The sequence below is a fragment of the Colossoma macropomum genome, unplaced genomic scaffold (genome assembly GCF_904425465.1).
Source record: "Colossoma macropomum unplaced genomic scaffold, Colossoma_macropomum, whole genome shotgun sequence".
NCBI classification, from domain to species: Eukaryota; Metazoa; Chordata; class Actinopteri; order Characiformes; family Serrasalmidae; genus Colossoma; species Colossoma macropomum.
Window position 1 is genome coordinate 2,671,878 of NW_023494799.1, and position 12,459 is coordinate 2,684,336.

Consider the following 12,459-nt stretch of genomic DNA (forward strand, 5'->3'; position numbering starts at 1 on the left):
ACATTCTTCCCAGAGTATGTTGTTATTATGCTGTGATGAGCTGATATTATGCAATGAAGCAGTGCTGTACATTACATTAAGGCATGTTTGGCTAAAGTAACCGACATAATGGCTTTAAAAATAGGCTTGTATATTGAATTTCATGCGCCGGCTGGTTTAAGTCCGCACCATCATATGCTCGTCGCTCCCAGCTACGTGTTTTTAGGAGGCCGTCAGAATCTGACTTAATGTCCAGCTTCAAAACCAGGCATCCAAACAGGGCCAATGCTTTATGGGCAGCAGCGAAATAAAGGAGCCGGCGCATTTTACTGTCCGCCAGGCTTATACCATCACTGTAAGCACATTAACATCCTTTCCCTCTTTTCAGAAAACGTCGTTTCCTTGCACTGCCGACAACTTGCTCTTTTGTTACCTCCACTCACTTTGAGTGCACGTAATGGCTGAAATGGATAATGAACAGGCAGGGAAGGCAGAAAACAGCAAAAACACACCGCCGCACAAAAGGAGCCGTGGAGGGAAAAAAAAGGGGGGAAAAAAGAGGGAAAAAAGGGAAGCTCCAGCCACGCGGCACTCTGCGCCTCTCTGAGCCGGCCGGGCAGGACGCAGGACGCTTTAGGATGAACCCATGCAGCACTAAACCCCACTGTCCGTGCCCAATCAGGGCCGGTTTTTCTCTCGCCGCCGGGGCTCCTCTGCTCCACACTGCAAACCCTGTGCACTAATTGCTAGATTGTACCAGATTTTCTAGTTCAGTTCCACCCTATAATCGACTGACAATGATGGGCAAGGAAGGGGAAAACTTTAGAGTCCAGCGCGCAGGGCCGAGGCCAGAGAGCACAGACCACTCAAGGAACAGTGAGCACATGCCTGGGTGTGTGTGCTTATGTGTGTTTTCATACCTTGTCAGGACATGTTTCTTATGTATTATTTATATAATATAATATAATATAATATAATATAGCCAATCTGCAACATGTTTCATATGTATTATATAGGTGCCTACATTTAATAAAAAAGTATGTATTTATATGTACAGGCAAGTGCCTATATGCAATAATAATATGTTGCATATGTATTTTGTATATGGAAGTGCCTATATGTAATATGTCCTATATATGGTAATGACTATGTAATAAATATATACACATATTACTATTACATATAGGCACGTATATTTTTCCACCTCCACATATATAATAAATATGCAACATATTATATGCATGTATATATGTGTGGACATGTATTATATGTATGTTACTCACACATATATGTATTTCATATATATATATATATATATATATATATATATATATATATATATATATATATATATATATATATTTATGTGAGTAACTATGTGCAGTAATACCATCTCCCAAATGTATTATATATATGAAGGGGTCTATATGTAATATGTCCTGTATGTACTATAAAAATATGTGTAAGTGCCTATATGTAATAGTAATATGTACTATATGTGTTATGTATAGGTAAAGGCCTATATGCAATAATAGTATGTTGCAAATGTATTTTTTGTATGGAAGTGCCTATTTGTAATATGTCCTATATTTGTTGTATATGTTAGTAACTATGTAATAACAACTAATCCCATATGTATTATATATATTGCAAGTACATATGATATGATGCATATGTTTGCATGTAAATATCCATTTGATATTATATTTGTCATATTTATTATGTATATATTGGAAGAACCTGTGATAATATGTCCCATATGTATTATATGTAAATGTCTAATCTGTATGTAATAAGGCTTATTTGCATATTTCAGCCTTTTACAGTATCAACACTACAGAAGCAAATATCGTGATAATGATTAAGAAATGATATACTGTGCAGCCAGTGTGTGAACAGCACCAGCAGACAGAGTGTGTATGTGATGGGGGGTTTAGGCGTTAAGGAGGAACACAGCAGCCCCCCTGTGTTGTCTGGCAGCCTCTGAACAGAGATTTTCTTCCAGGAAAAGCAGCCAAAGCTCCACACTCACCATCATACAATCCTCCAAACCCTCGCCAAGAGGCCAAGGCGGTTCTCCAGGGAGACACCTAAAGCTACGGTACCATATCAAGAACTTTACATAATACTGCCCATCCCCCTCTGTAAAGAATTATTACACAGAGAATAAATCAATCAAGAGCGACAGCACGAGGAGACTGTTTTGTTTCCTTCAGAAAAAGTGCTTTTAGTCAATAAAGATTTTCCTTTGAAGAAATCTGTGAACATGAATTTGGTTGTTAATATTGAAAATATTGTTTTAATAATAAAGATATGAAGATATGCATGGAATATATATATTATACACTGTTATATATTATATATTATACACTCTGCAAATGAACAGAAATTTGTATTAACTAAGTAATAACATTATATTCCATACGTATTATATATACAGAAGTACGTACACATAATATGATGCATATGATTGCATGCACATATCCATTTGATATTATATTTATCATAACTATTATATATATATATATATATATATATAAACCTATGATAATGTATCCCATTTGTATTCTATGTAAATATCTAATCATTATGTAATAAGGCTCATTTGCATATTTCAGCTGTCTACAGTGACAGCACTACAAAAGCTAATATTGTGATAATGATTCAAAAACAATACGGTTTACTATTTTTTCAGTGTTAAACTCAGCAAATAAACAGAAATTTAGCACTAAATTTTGCAGAAAACTGACACTTACGTTTGCTGAGTGTAGAGGATGTGTTGCAAATAACAGATGCTTTTTTATTTATACAATTTAATAGCAGTTAAATGCACCAAAAATTCCAAGCTGCGTGCATAAAAATTTGTGGGCGTGGCAGATCACAAAATGACTGACAGTGATTGTCAGAACCTCTTCTCATTAGAGAATCTGACACAGACAGTTGAAATTATGGCTCTTTGGTTGGCAGAATTCGTCCATGTTCCACTGTATACAGTCTTTCATTAATTCTTCCTGCCTGTTTTGTTGATTATTCTGCGCTGTGTTCACTGCTTACCGCTCGCCTGTTTGCCATCAGTTAACTTCTACACGAGTTATGTGTGTTAAACTGATTCTGGGCGACTTGCCGCGTGTACGCTCTGTTGTGTGTGAATTATTGTAATGGCTGTATGTGAGGTTTATTTAATGTAGGTTTGTCCATGTATGCTGCTAGATTATGTATATCAGGGTATATTTCACATGTTTTATGAGACGTATTAGTTTTTTAATATAATAATTTAATTTAATATACGTTTTTTAGGATGGCTCTTGACAATTGGCCAATGACAACAGAGGAAAAACTAGCCTCTTCCGCTAACTCTGACTCATTTACAGCTCTGTTGATATTGTTTACTAACAGGCACTGTCCATAAAAATAAATTAGTATAAATACATATAGACACTTAAAAAGATGGTGTTTTAGTAAAGAGAATGGTTCTAGTTAGAACCAAGAGTTCTATATAAAATCATATCATACACTGTTTTTAATTTTGGAAATGGTTCTATATAGCACCAAAAAGGGTTCTGCTATTGTTACGATGCCCTGCTTGTAGCAATAGATGAAACTTTTTGGTGCTAAATTGAACCACTTTCAAAAGGTATATATATATATATATATATATATATATATATATATATATATATATATATATATATATATATATATATGCAGGTATCTATATGTAATAACAATATGCAATATGTATTATATAGGTGAGTGCCTACATGCAATAATACTATGTTGTGTATGTATTATATGTATGGAGGTGTCTGTACTCTCTGGTACATATACAATATACTCTCCATTAATCTGAAGAACCATTTCACCATGCAAAAAAACATTACATGCAAATTGTTCTATATAGAACTCACTGGCCCTCATTCACTAATATCTTCCAAAGTTTGTTCTTAAAAGTGTTCTTGAGAAAGGTTCTAAGAAAACCTCTATGTCAGATTCATGACGTGTTCTTAAAGCGCAGAACTGTTCTCACCTTTGTGTTCCTGAGTGTGTGTAGATTCTGTTCTTAGCTAAGAACAAATCCCACATAAGAGAACACTGGTGAATGGCAGAATCTTCGTCAGAACTGCGTAAGTGGGTTTTAAGAAGAAATTTCTTCTTAAGAACAGTTGGAGAATGAGGCCCTATGTTCTAAATAGAACCATTGGCTTTACTAAAGAACTCCTGAAGATTTAGATTCTGGCTTTATTGGCCAAAGAATTTGTCTTCTTTTACACACTGGATCACATTTGGGGCAGGCGATACAGCCAAAACACAACATAATGATACTGTGCAGATGTCAGAGACCACCTTCATTAATTTGATTATCAGTCAAAAAAAGCCATGAAGTACAGGTTTTTCATTTTCAGGATGTGTTTGTGAGAAGGTTAGATATAAGATAATCCACTTGCATCAGGAAGGAGACTGAAAAATATAATGAAAAAACAGGACTTTCCAAAAAATATATGAGATACAGAGAAAATGTGTCTCCTAACAACCACCTGGAAGACCTGGTAGACACCAAAACCGCCCCCATCAGATAAACAGCACTTAAAGCTTTCATCTCTGAGAGAGAGGAGAAAATCAAGCTGCTTCAGATCTGAAAACATCCACAGGTGTTTCTGTCCATCCTTCCACTGTGAGAAGACGACTCGGCGCTGTGGGTCTGAAAGGATGTGTAGCTGATCAAGAAGAACCTCACTGAGAAAAGGAGACGGACACATCAAACAAAGAAGCTGAACGATGGACTGACCACCCCAGAGTCCAGACCTCAACACCACTGAATGTGTTTGATTACTTCAGAAAATGATCAACCAGCTTCTAAGACTGAACTTTGGAGGTGTGTCTGCAGATTCTTTGAGGAACTGAAAGTGAGTCTCCTGAACAGAATGGAAGATCGAATAAAGGTAAGATTAGCTAAGATTAGATTTAGTTGCTGAAGCTTCTTTGTGATTTTCTGAACTAATTTGTTGTTCTTAATGGCTGTTTTGACATTTGCACTATTTGCACTATTTTGATGTTTATTTGACTCATTAATGAGCTGATTAGCTGAATCAGGTGTGTTGAAGTAGGAAAATTCCAAAATATGTAGAAAAATGTGCCATACCTTCTAAAAATTGATAAAAACAACAATTATGAGCTGTTATTTTAGTATATTAACACATTTTATATCACTTAAGACAACCAGCCAAGGTGTTATAATTACATATAAATGTATTATAATAGTGGCTAACAGAAAAAAGTGCTAAAACATTTGTGTACAAATTGCCTCTTGAGATTTTATGCATCTAATGTTCATTTAAACATCTTGCACAGCATTTATTTTCATTCAGTATATCAAACTAATTCATACAATTGTAATATTTTATGTGTGAATCTTTAAAAATCACTTTTTTTTTTAAAGATTTTTTAAAAATAAGCACAAACTGTGGCAACTTTAGATCCCGCTGGATCAAATCAACGGCCAAAAATATTAAAGGCATTTTCTGATGACACATTCTGTGCACAACTATTCACCCCCCCACCCCAACCCCCGCAGCGCCTGCTGCATATCTTTAAAGTTCAACTCTCCATAACAGTCCTGCCGTAAACAGTCCACCCCCATCCACTCTCTCCCTCTCCTCGCTCACTCGCTCACTCTCTCGCTCACTCCGGCTGCAGAGAGGACGCACGCACTCGCGCTCCGCCGAGGCAGTGGAGACAAAACAACTAGCTAGCGCTCTTTTAATTAGCGCGTGCATTTTTGACAGAAGATGTAATTTGCTTTTGTCTGCGAAGCGGGACGGTGCGAAGAGCACCTGCAGAATCAAAGAGGAATAAAGGTACCAGCATGGAGCGCATGTGTATCCAGGTGCCTGCTCGCGCCGCAAGTATGCTAGTCCCGTCTCCCGTTCGCCCGGGCTTGCACACACTTCAGTTCGTATCAAAACAACCTGCATGGTCCTTGAAGGCTGACCACACACGTTACCTGCCCTCGCAGGCAGCCTATCGCAAAGTATCCCCCACCTCCCCCCCCCCTGCTGGGCCAATGAGGCTTGAAACAGAGCAGACAGACAGAGACAGGTAATTAGCATTAGCATTAGCTTACCTGTCCTCGGCTAGCAAAGGCCTAATGCACCTTTTTTTAAAAATCCAAATCCACACCCCAATCAGAAGCACCCCGGGGCGGCCGCTCGCGCTCAGGACATTTGCTCTGCGGTGTCTTCCCTCTGCCCGTGCCTGGCTGAGTGCAAGGCGAGCTAGGAATGCACTGGGCTTTAGACTTTTTTTGTCCAAGCTGTAGGTCTTTTTTAGTGAAGCAAGATTAGTTCATACAAAACTCAACAATACAGCAGTGAAACCCATTGTTGATATTCAACATTTTTCACATAGCGGAACAGAATAGACAATACGGTAGCTAGGAAACCATGGACCGGATTACAAGCTGATCATATCAGCTTCCTTTTCGCGGCCTGTAATCCGTTTCCATTCAAGAGCGGGAGACGGAGGCAGACGTAAACCAAAATCGATATCTGAGGGATGGGGAAGGAGGAGGAGGGGGGGGGGTTGAGTTTTTCACATCGAAACAAACCGAACAATAAACATTTTTCCCTTTATTCTGGTCTGTTTTGAAAGAGGGGGGCTTCTACAAGTCTGAAAGCTAGGCTACTTCCACAGACTGCAGAGCGAAAAAGCAGCATCGCTTCACATCAGGACCAAAACTATTCCTAAACAACTGGGCTGTACCTCTATTCCCACACAAAGGCCAGGTAAAGACACCTCTATAAGCATGTAAACAACTAGATGAGATGAAAAAGGTGATCAAATCTGTTGCTAACCAACTTCTACTCCACTTCAAACCTTTTGGCGCCTCTATTGTCAAGCATATAACATTTCTTTTAACACACAGCAGAATGAACTGAACCTCTTTGTGAGCCTTTAGCAGTAACTACACTTCTGATGTGATATAATCAGAAACCAAAAACAGCCTGTAAAATCTTACCAGCTCTGTACCTGCACTCCCGATCCCATCTCTCAGCGGCTCCGGCTGCCGCGTTTTCCCTCGCTCCCTCACTCCTCTAGGTAGCCAGAGAGAGGGATTGTTCAAGCCTTTCCTTTTCATCACTTCTGCAATTGACCAATTGACAACTGATTGATGGTTATCTTTCCACACCTACAAAGGCAGAAATTACCATCACTAAAGCCACTTACAGTAAAAAAAAGGGAAAAAAAAACCTCGAGAGTAAATTACATGTTGCTAAAATTCCCCTTCACTCAGCCCCATACAATGGCAGCCAAACGGGGGGTGAAAAAAAAAAGTTTCCCTTTTTTTGTCACTCGCGAGGCTCTGTAGATTTGGCCTTCCCTGCCAAGAGCAACGAGAACTTGACAGCTTCTTTAAATGGTGAGGCACAAAAGCTGGTGAATGAGGGATGGTATTGGGCTGGACTGCCATTCTCTGGAAGAGGACCATTATTTGCATTGAAAACAGAGGAGCTGGTGAAAAACAGATAAGGAATATCTGAATACGAGCTGGGACACTCCAAGTAACACTGAGTTGGGGGGGGTAGTCTGCAGCCAAACAACAAGAAAAAAAAAAACAAAAATAATTACAATTCACTTAAAATGAACATTTTGCAAAAATTTGTGCTTATTTTCAGCTTCTGATTCTTGCAAATAATAAAATTTTCCCTCAAATAAACAAACTGTGAGTAAGCAAGAAGTAAATATTTGCTGAACAGAGCTCATTTTGTGCATCTATGCCTACATATATATATATATATATATATACACACACACACACACACACACACACACAGTGGTCAAATTACATGTGTTGTTGCAAATTTTCTCTTGTTTATTGAATTTACTTTACTGAGTTCAACATATTTGGAAGTAAATAAATCATAGCCTGCATAAAAGTTATGGTAAATTTTATAATTAAAAAGCAAATAAATAGAAATAGAAATTGTGCATGCATATATATATATATATATATATATATATATATATGGGGTGGCTGATTGAACTTTCGATGTCAAACCCAATACTAATTCTAAGGTCGGCAACACATTTACACAGAAACGATTCATCCTTCAGAATGTATGTAGAAGCCTGAATCTGCAGCTTGCTAGCTTTTTCCTTTTCTTTTCTTCCACCGCTTCTCTTTTTTTCACAGCCTGGGAGGCTGAAAGGCCTGAGAAAGTACGAATAGGGAGGGAGGGATGGAGGGAAAGCGAGTGGTTTTGCCCAGAAGCACTCAGCTGCCAACAAGAAGCTTCCCTTTTTCTATGGGCAGAGGAACAATTCCAAAAAAAAAAAAGAAAAACCTTTCAGACTCTTTCAGTCGGAGCAGATGGGACCCAACCAAGAAGGCATAAACTTCGGAAGAGGGACCCCCCCACCACCCCCCTCATTCAATGACATCAGTGAGTGTCAGCCGGCCAGCATTTAAGCGCATTACGGACACACAGGGGGCTAATGTGCACAACATATTTAAAACCCTTCATCGCCATCTCACCATGACCTACACGTCTTCACACGGGCCAAAGCAAAGACCATTTCTCAAGTGTTTCCTCCACTGTCGCCTTCACGAGCCAATAAAAGTGGCCTTGTGAATGTGACGAGAAACAACCGACACTGTCTGTGACAACTAGCGGCAGTTAGTTGTGGTTAAGAACATTGAAGGAGTATAGATTGTTAAAATTCCTGCAAAATTTAATGGTTAAGATAAAAACAAAGCCATTCAGAGTGGTTTGATACGAAACGCTCTGTTCTTGAGAAAGTTGCAGTGGTGGTGATAGGAACCAGACGTCCACCTCTGAAATCTTCCTCACAGGAAGTTACTACATGAAATGGTTATGAATTCACTGCCTGATGACTGAGACACTGTTTATGATAGTTTTGATATAAACTTTAATCAAAAACTTTATTTACTTACATTCATGGCATTCATGACATTCAAAACTTATTATTTCAGATTTTCCACTATTTTCCATCATCAACATTCCATATAAACTCAGAAGACTCGTGTAGGTTCACTGGTGGTTTTGGATAGTAAATAAAATGTCTATATTTGTGTTGTAGTCATGGCGACCCCTGGTTCCTATCACCACCACTGTAAAGACATCTGAACCATTTCACACCAAACCTCTCCGAATCTCTCTGTTTACATCTCAAAGATGCAGAAATGATTTAAAAATACCTTTTAAGGCCTCAGAATACTTTTGGAGAAGCAGAGCTTGTGAGGGAAAGACTACTTTTGTATACTCATACGGAGCCCTGCTGGTGACATCCCGTATAAATTAAAATAATGCGTGGGAATGAGATGATTAAGTCATGGCCATGACTTAGCAAGGCATGGGAACAAGATCAGGCCTTGCTAAGTCATGCATTAGAATCTCATTCCCACTCCTTACTAAGTCATGGCCACGCATTAGGATCTCATTCCCACGCCTTACTAAGTCGTGGCCACGCATTAGGATCTCATTCCCACGACTTACTAAGTCGTGGCCACGCATTAGGATCTCATTCCCACGCCTTACTAAGTCATGGCCATGCATTAGGATCTCATTCCAACGACTTACTAAGTCATGGCCATGCATTAGGATCTCATTCCAACGACTTACTAAGTCATGGCCACGCATTAGGATCTCATTCCCACGCCTTACTAAGTCATGGCCATGCATTAGGATCTCATTCCCATGCCTTACTAAGTTGTGGCCACGCATTAGGATCTCATTCCCATGCCTTACTAAGTCATGGCCACGCATTAGGATCTCATTGCCACGTCTTAATAAGTCGTGGCCACGCATTAGGATCTCATTTCCACGCCTTACTAAGTCATGGCCACACATTAGGATCTCATTCCCATGCCTTACTAAGTCGTGGCCATGCATTAGGATCTCATTCCCATGCCTTACTAAGTCATGGCCATGCATTAGGATGACATTCCCATGCCTTACTAAGTCGTGGCCACGCATTAGGATCTCATTCCCATGCCTTGCTAAGTTCGTGGCCACGCATTAGGATCTCATTCCCATGCCTTACTAAGTCGTGGCCATGCATTAGGATCTCATTTCCATGCCTTACTAAGTCATGGCCGCGCATTAGAATCTCATTCCCATGCCTTACTAAGTCGTGGCCACAACTTAATTATCTTGTTCCCACACCTTACTAAGTCGTGGCCACACATTATATTTATTTTTGCAGGATGTCACCAGCAGGGCTCCGTATACTCAGTTTCACTTTTGCACTAACAGCCACAAGCTGAGTGCTGCTAAGTTGGACAAACTTTGCAAAACATGTGTAAAAATCCTATTTGTGTGTCTTTATTTTCATAATTTAGTTTTATGGTTTGTTTCAGGCAAGTTAGCCAGATCGTTACTGCGATGCTCATTGGAAAACTGCAGCTATAAGTCACCTCACTTCTGCTAATCACACTGGATATCTACACTTTATTGTTACAGACCAGTGTCACTACATATCACTGAGTTTCCAATTTAAAATGTTACACCACCGAGCTGGACTGTGTTGTTGTAGCTAATCCAAACCAGGCAGGTCAGAAACAATAATGACGAATTTACCCCACGCTCTGTCAGATCTATTAAAACTTGAACCTGTTAATTGTCGCCCCATTTTTTCAAAACTCTTGAAATGGAACGCGCAAAGCAAAAGCAGAGCTGTTCCCACATACTTTGGGCCACAGCTGTGGGTTTGGTCTCATTTGAAAGGAAATACTCTCAAGATTATTTCCCATCAGTCAGAATAACTGTATGAATTACTGACACAGAGTAACAGAATCTAGAATGGAGGAGTTTATTTCCTCCTGACTTGTAGATCTCTAAACTGATCTCTGACTCTTGCCGTGTTATCAGACCACGTTTTGAATTATGATGTCCCTGTGGAGAACAGAGAGCCTTAAAAAATGGGTCCTTACCCACAGCTGTAAATAACAAATCACAAAATGGTTTGCAGGAATCATATCCTGAGATTTAAAGCCTTCTAACAGTGTATTCTTTGTATATATAGTATACAGTATATATTGTTCATATTGCTGGAAGATTTGATGCATTAAAACTTTGCTTAATGTAGGTGTTGTGATATAAACTGAGTCTGTTCTACAGTTTCTCATTAGGTTTAATGAATAACTGACTCTAAATGTAGGTATTGTGATATAAACTGAGTCTGTTCTACAGTTTCTCATTAGGCTGAATGAATAACTGACTCTAAATGTAGGTATTGTGATATAAACTGAGTCTGTTCTACAGTTTCTCATTAGGTTGAATGAATAACCGACTCTAAATGTAGGTATTGGTATATATTCTGACTCGTGCTCAGAGCATCCATGGTAATTTGATGATGAGTTTGATGATGTATTTCAACTTTACATCCTAAATTGGACTAAACAGTCACTGGAGATGGTGAGATGGTGGTGTGCCGTGTGATGATCTTCTTCAGCTGAATTTATGTGTTTCTCTTTGATTTGTTTTATCTCTGCTGATGGGAGATGAGATGATTTCCCATGTTTTATTAATGGAGCTCAGTAGGGAACACTCGAGTGAATATCAACAAATGGATAACAGTGTGTGAGACACGAGCACGATCACTGCGGAAACCATGCTGCTCCTCACGCTCCCTCCGAGGCACCGCCGCCTGCTTTAATTGTTCGTTCATCCAGAGAATACATAAATAGGTGCCTCAGTATTTTAGCCTTGATAATGACACTATTTTTAAACCCCAAATTGCGGCTTTACGTTTCTATGGAGATCCTCCACACGGCCTCTGGAGTTCACAGATAATTCCTGCATGTACCTTCAGCTTCAGTTCAGACCATACAACACACACATGGGCTGTGACTCAGGCTGAGACTGAATGATTTGTAGCAGAATTAACAGCAATAATAAACAACAATTTCTACAACAATGATAGTATAAATAATATGATTAATATGAAATGATATGCCAACAACAACTGCCAGAAATTTCCCATCAAAGATCAAAATACATTATCTATCTATCTGTCCGTCCGTCTGTCTATCTTTCTATCTATCTATCTATCTATCTATCTATCTATCTATCTATCTATCTATCTATCTATCTATCCATCCATCCATCCGTCCATCCGTCCATCTATCTACCTATCTATCTATCTATCTATCTATCTATCTATCTATCTATCTATCTATCTATCTGTCTGTCTGTCTGTCTGTCTATCTGTCTATCTATTCTGTTTATGTACCACAATGACCCTCACTCTCATAACTACATACATTTCCTAGTAGTTATCCAGTAGTTCTTAGAAGATACTAAACAAGTCATAGTGAATGTTACTGAATAACTCATAGTAGATGCTGAATAAGTCATAGTAGTTACTGCCTAATAAACACATTATTAATGCTAATAATAACTAATACAACAATACCAACAACAACATTAATAATATTAATAATAAAGGTTACAATGTAAA

The 12,459-nt window shown here is 38.8% G+C and overlaps 1 protein-coding gene across 1 annotated transcript in view; it reads right to left on the reverse strand.

Moving 5' to 3' along the window:
* sox2 (SRY-box transcription factor 2) overlaps window positions 1-6,224 on the reverse strand; it is a 75,677-nt gene extending 69,453 nt beyond the window's left edge. Inside the window, exon 1 of the transcript XR_005008138.1 lies at window positions 6,101-6,224. The gene's annotated coding sequence lies outside the window, so the exon portion shown is untranslated. The remainder of the gene's footprint in view (window positions 1-6,100) is intronic.
* Window positions 6,225-12,459: the final 6,235 nt, after the last annotated feature.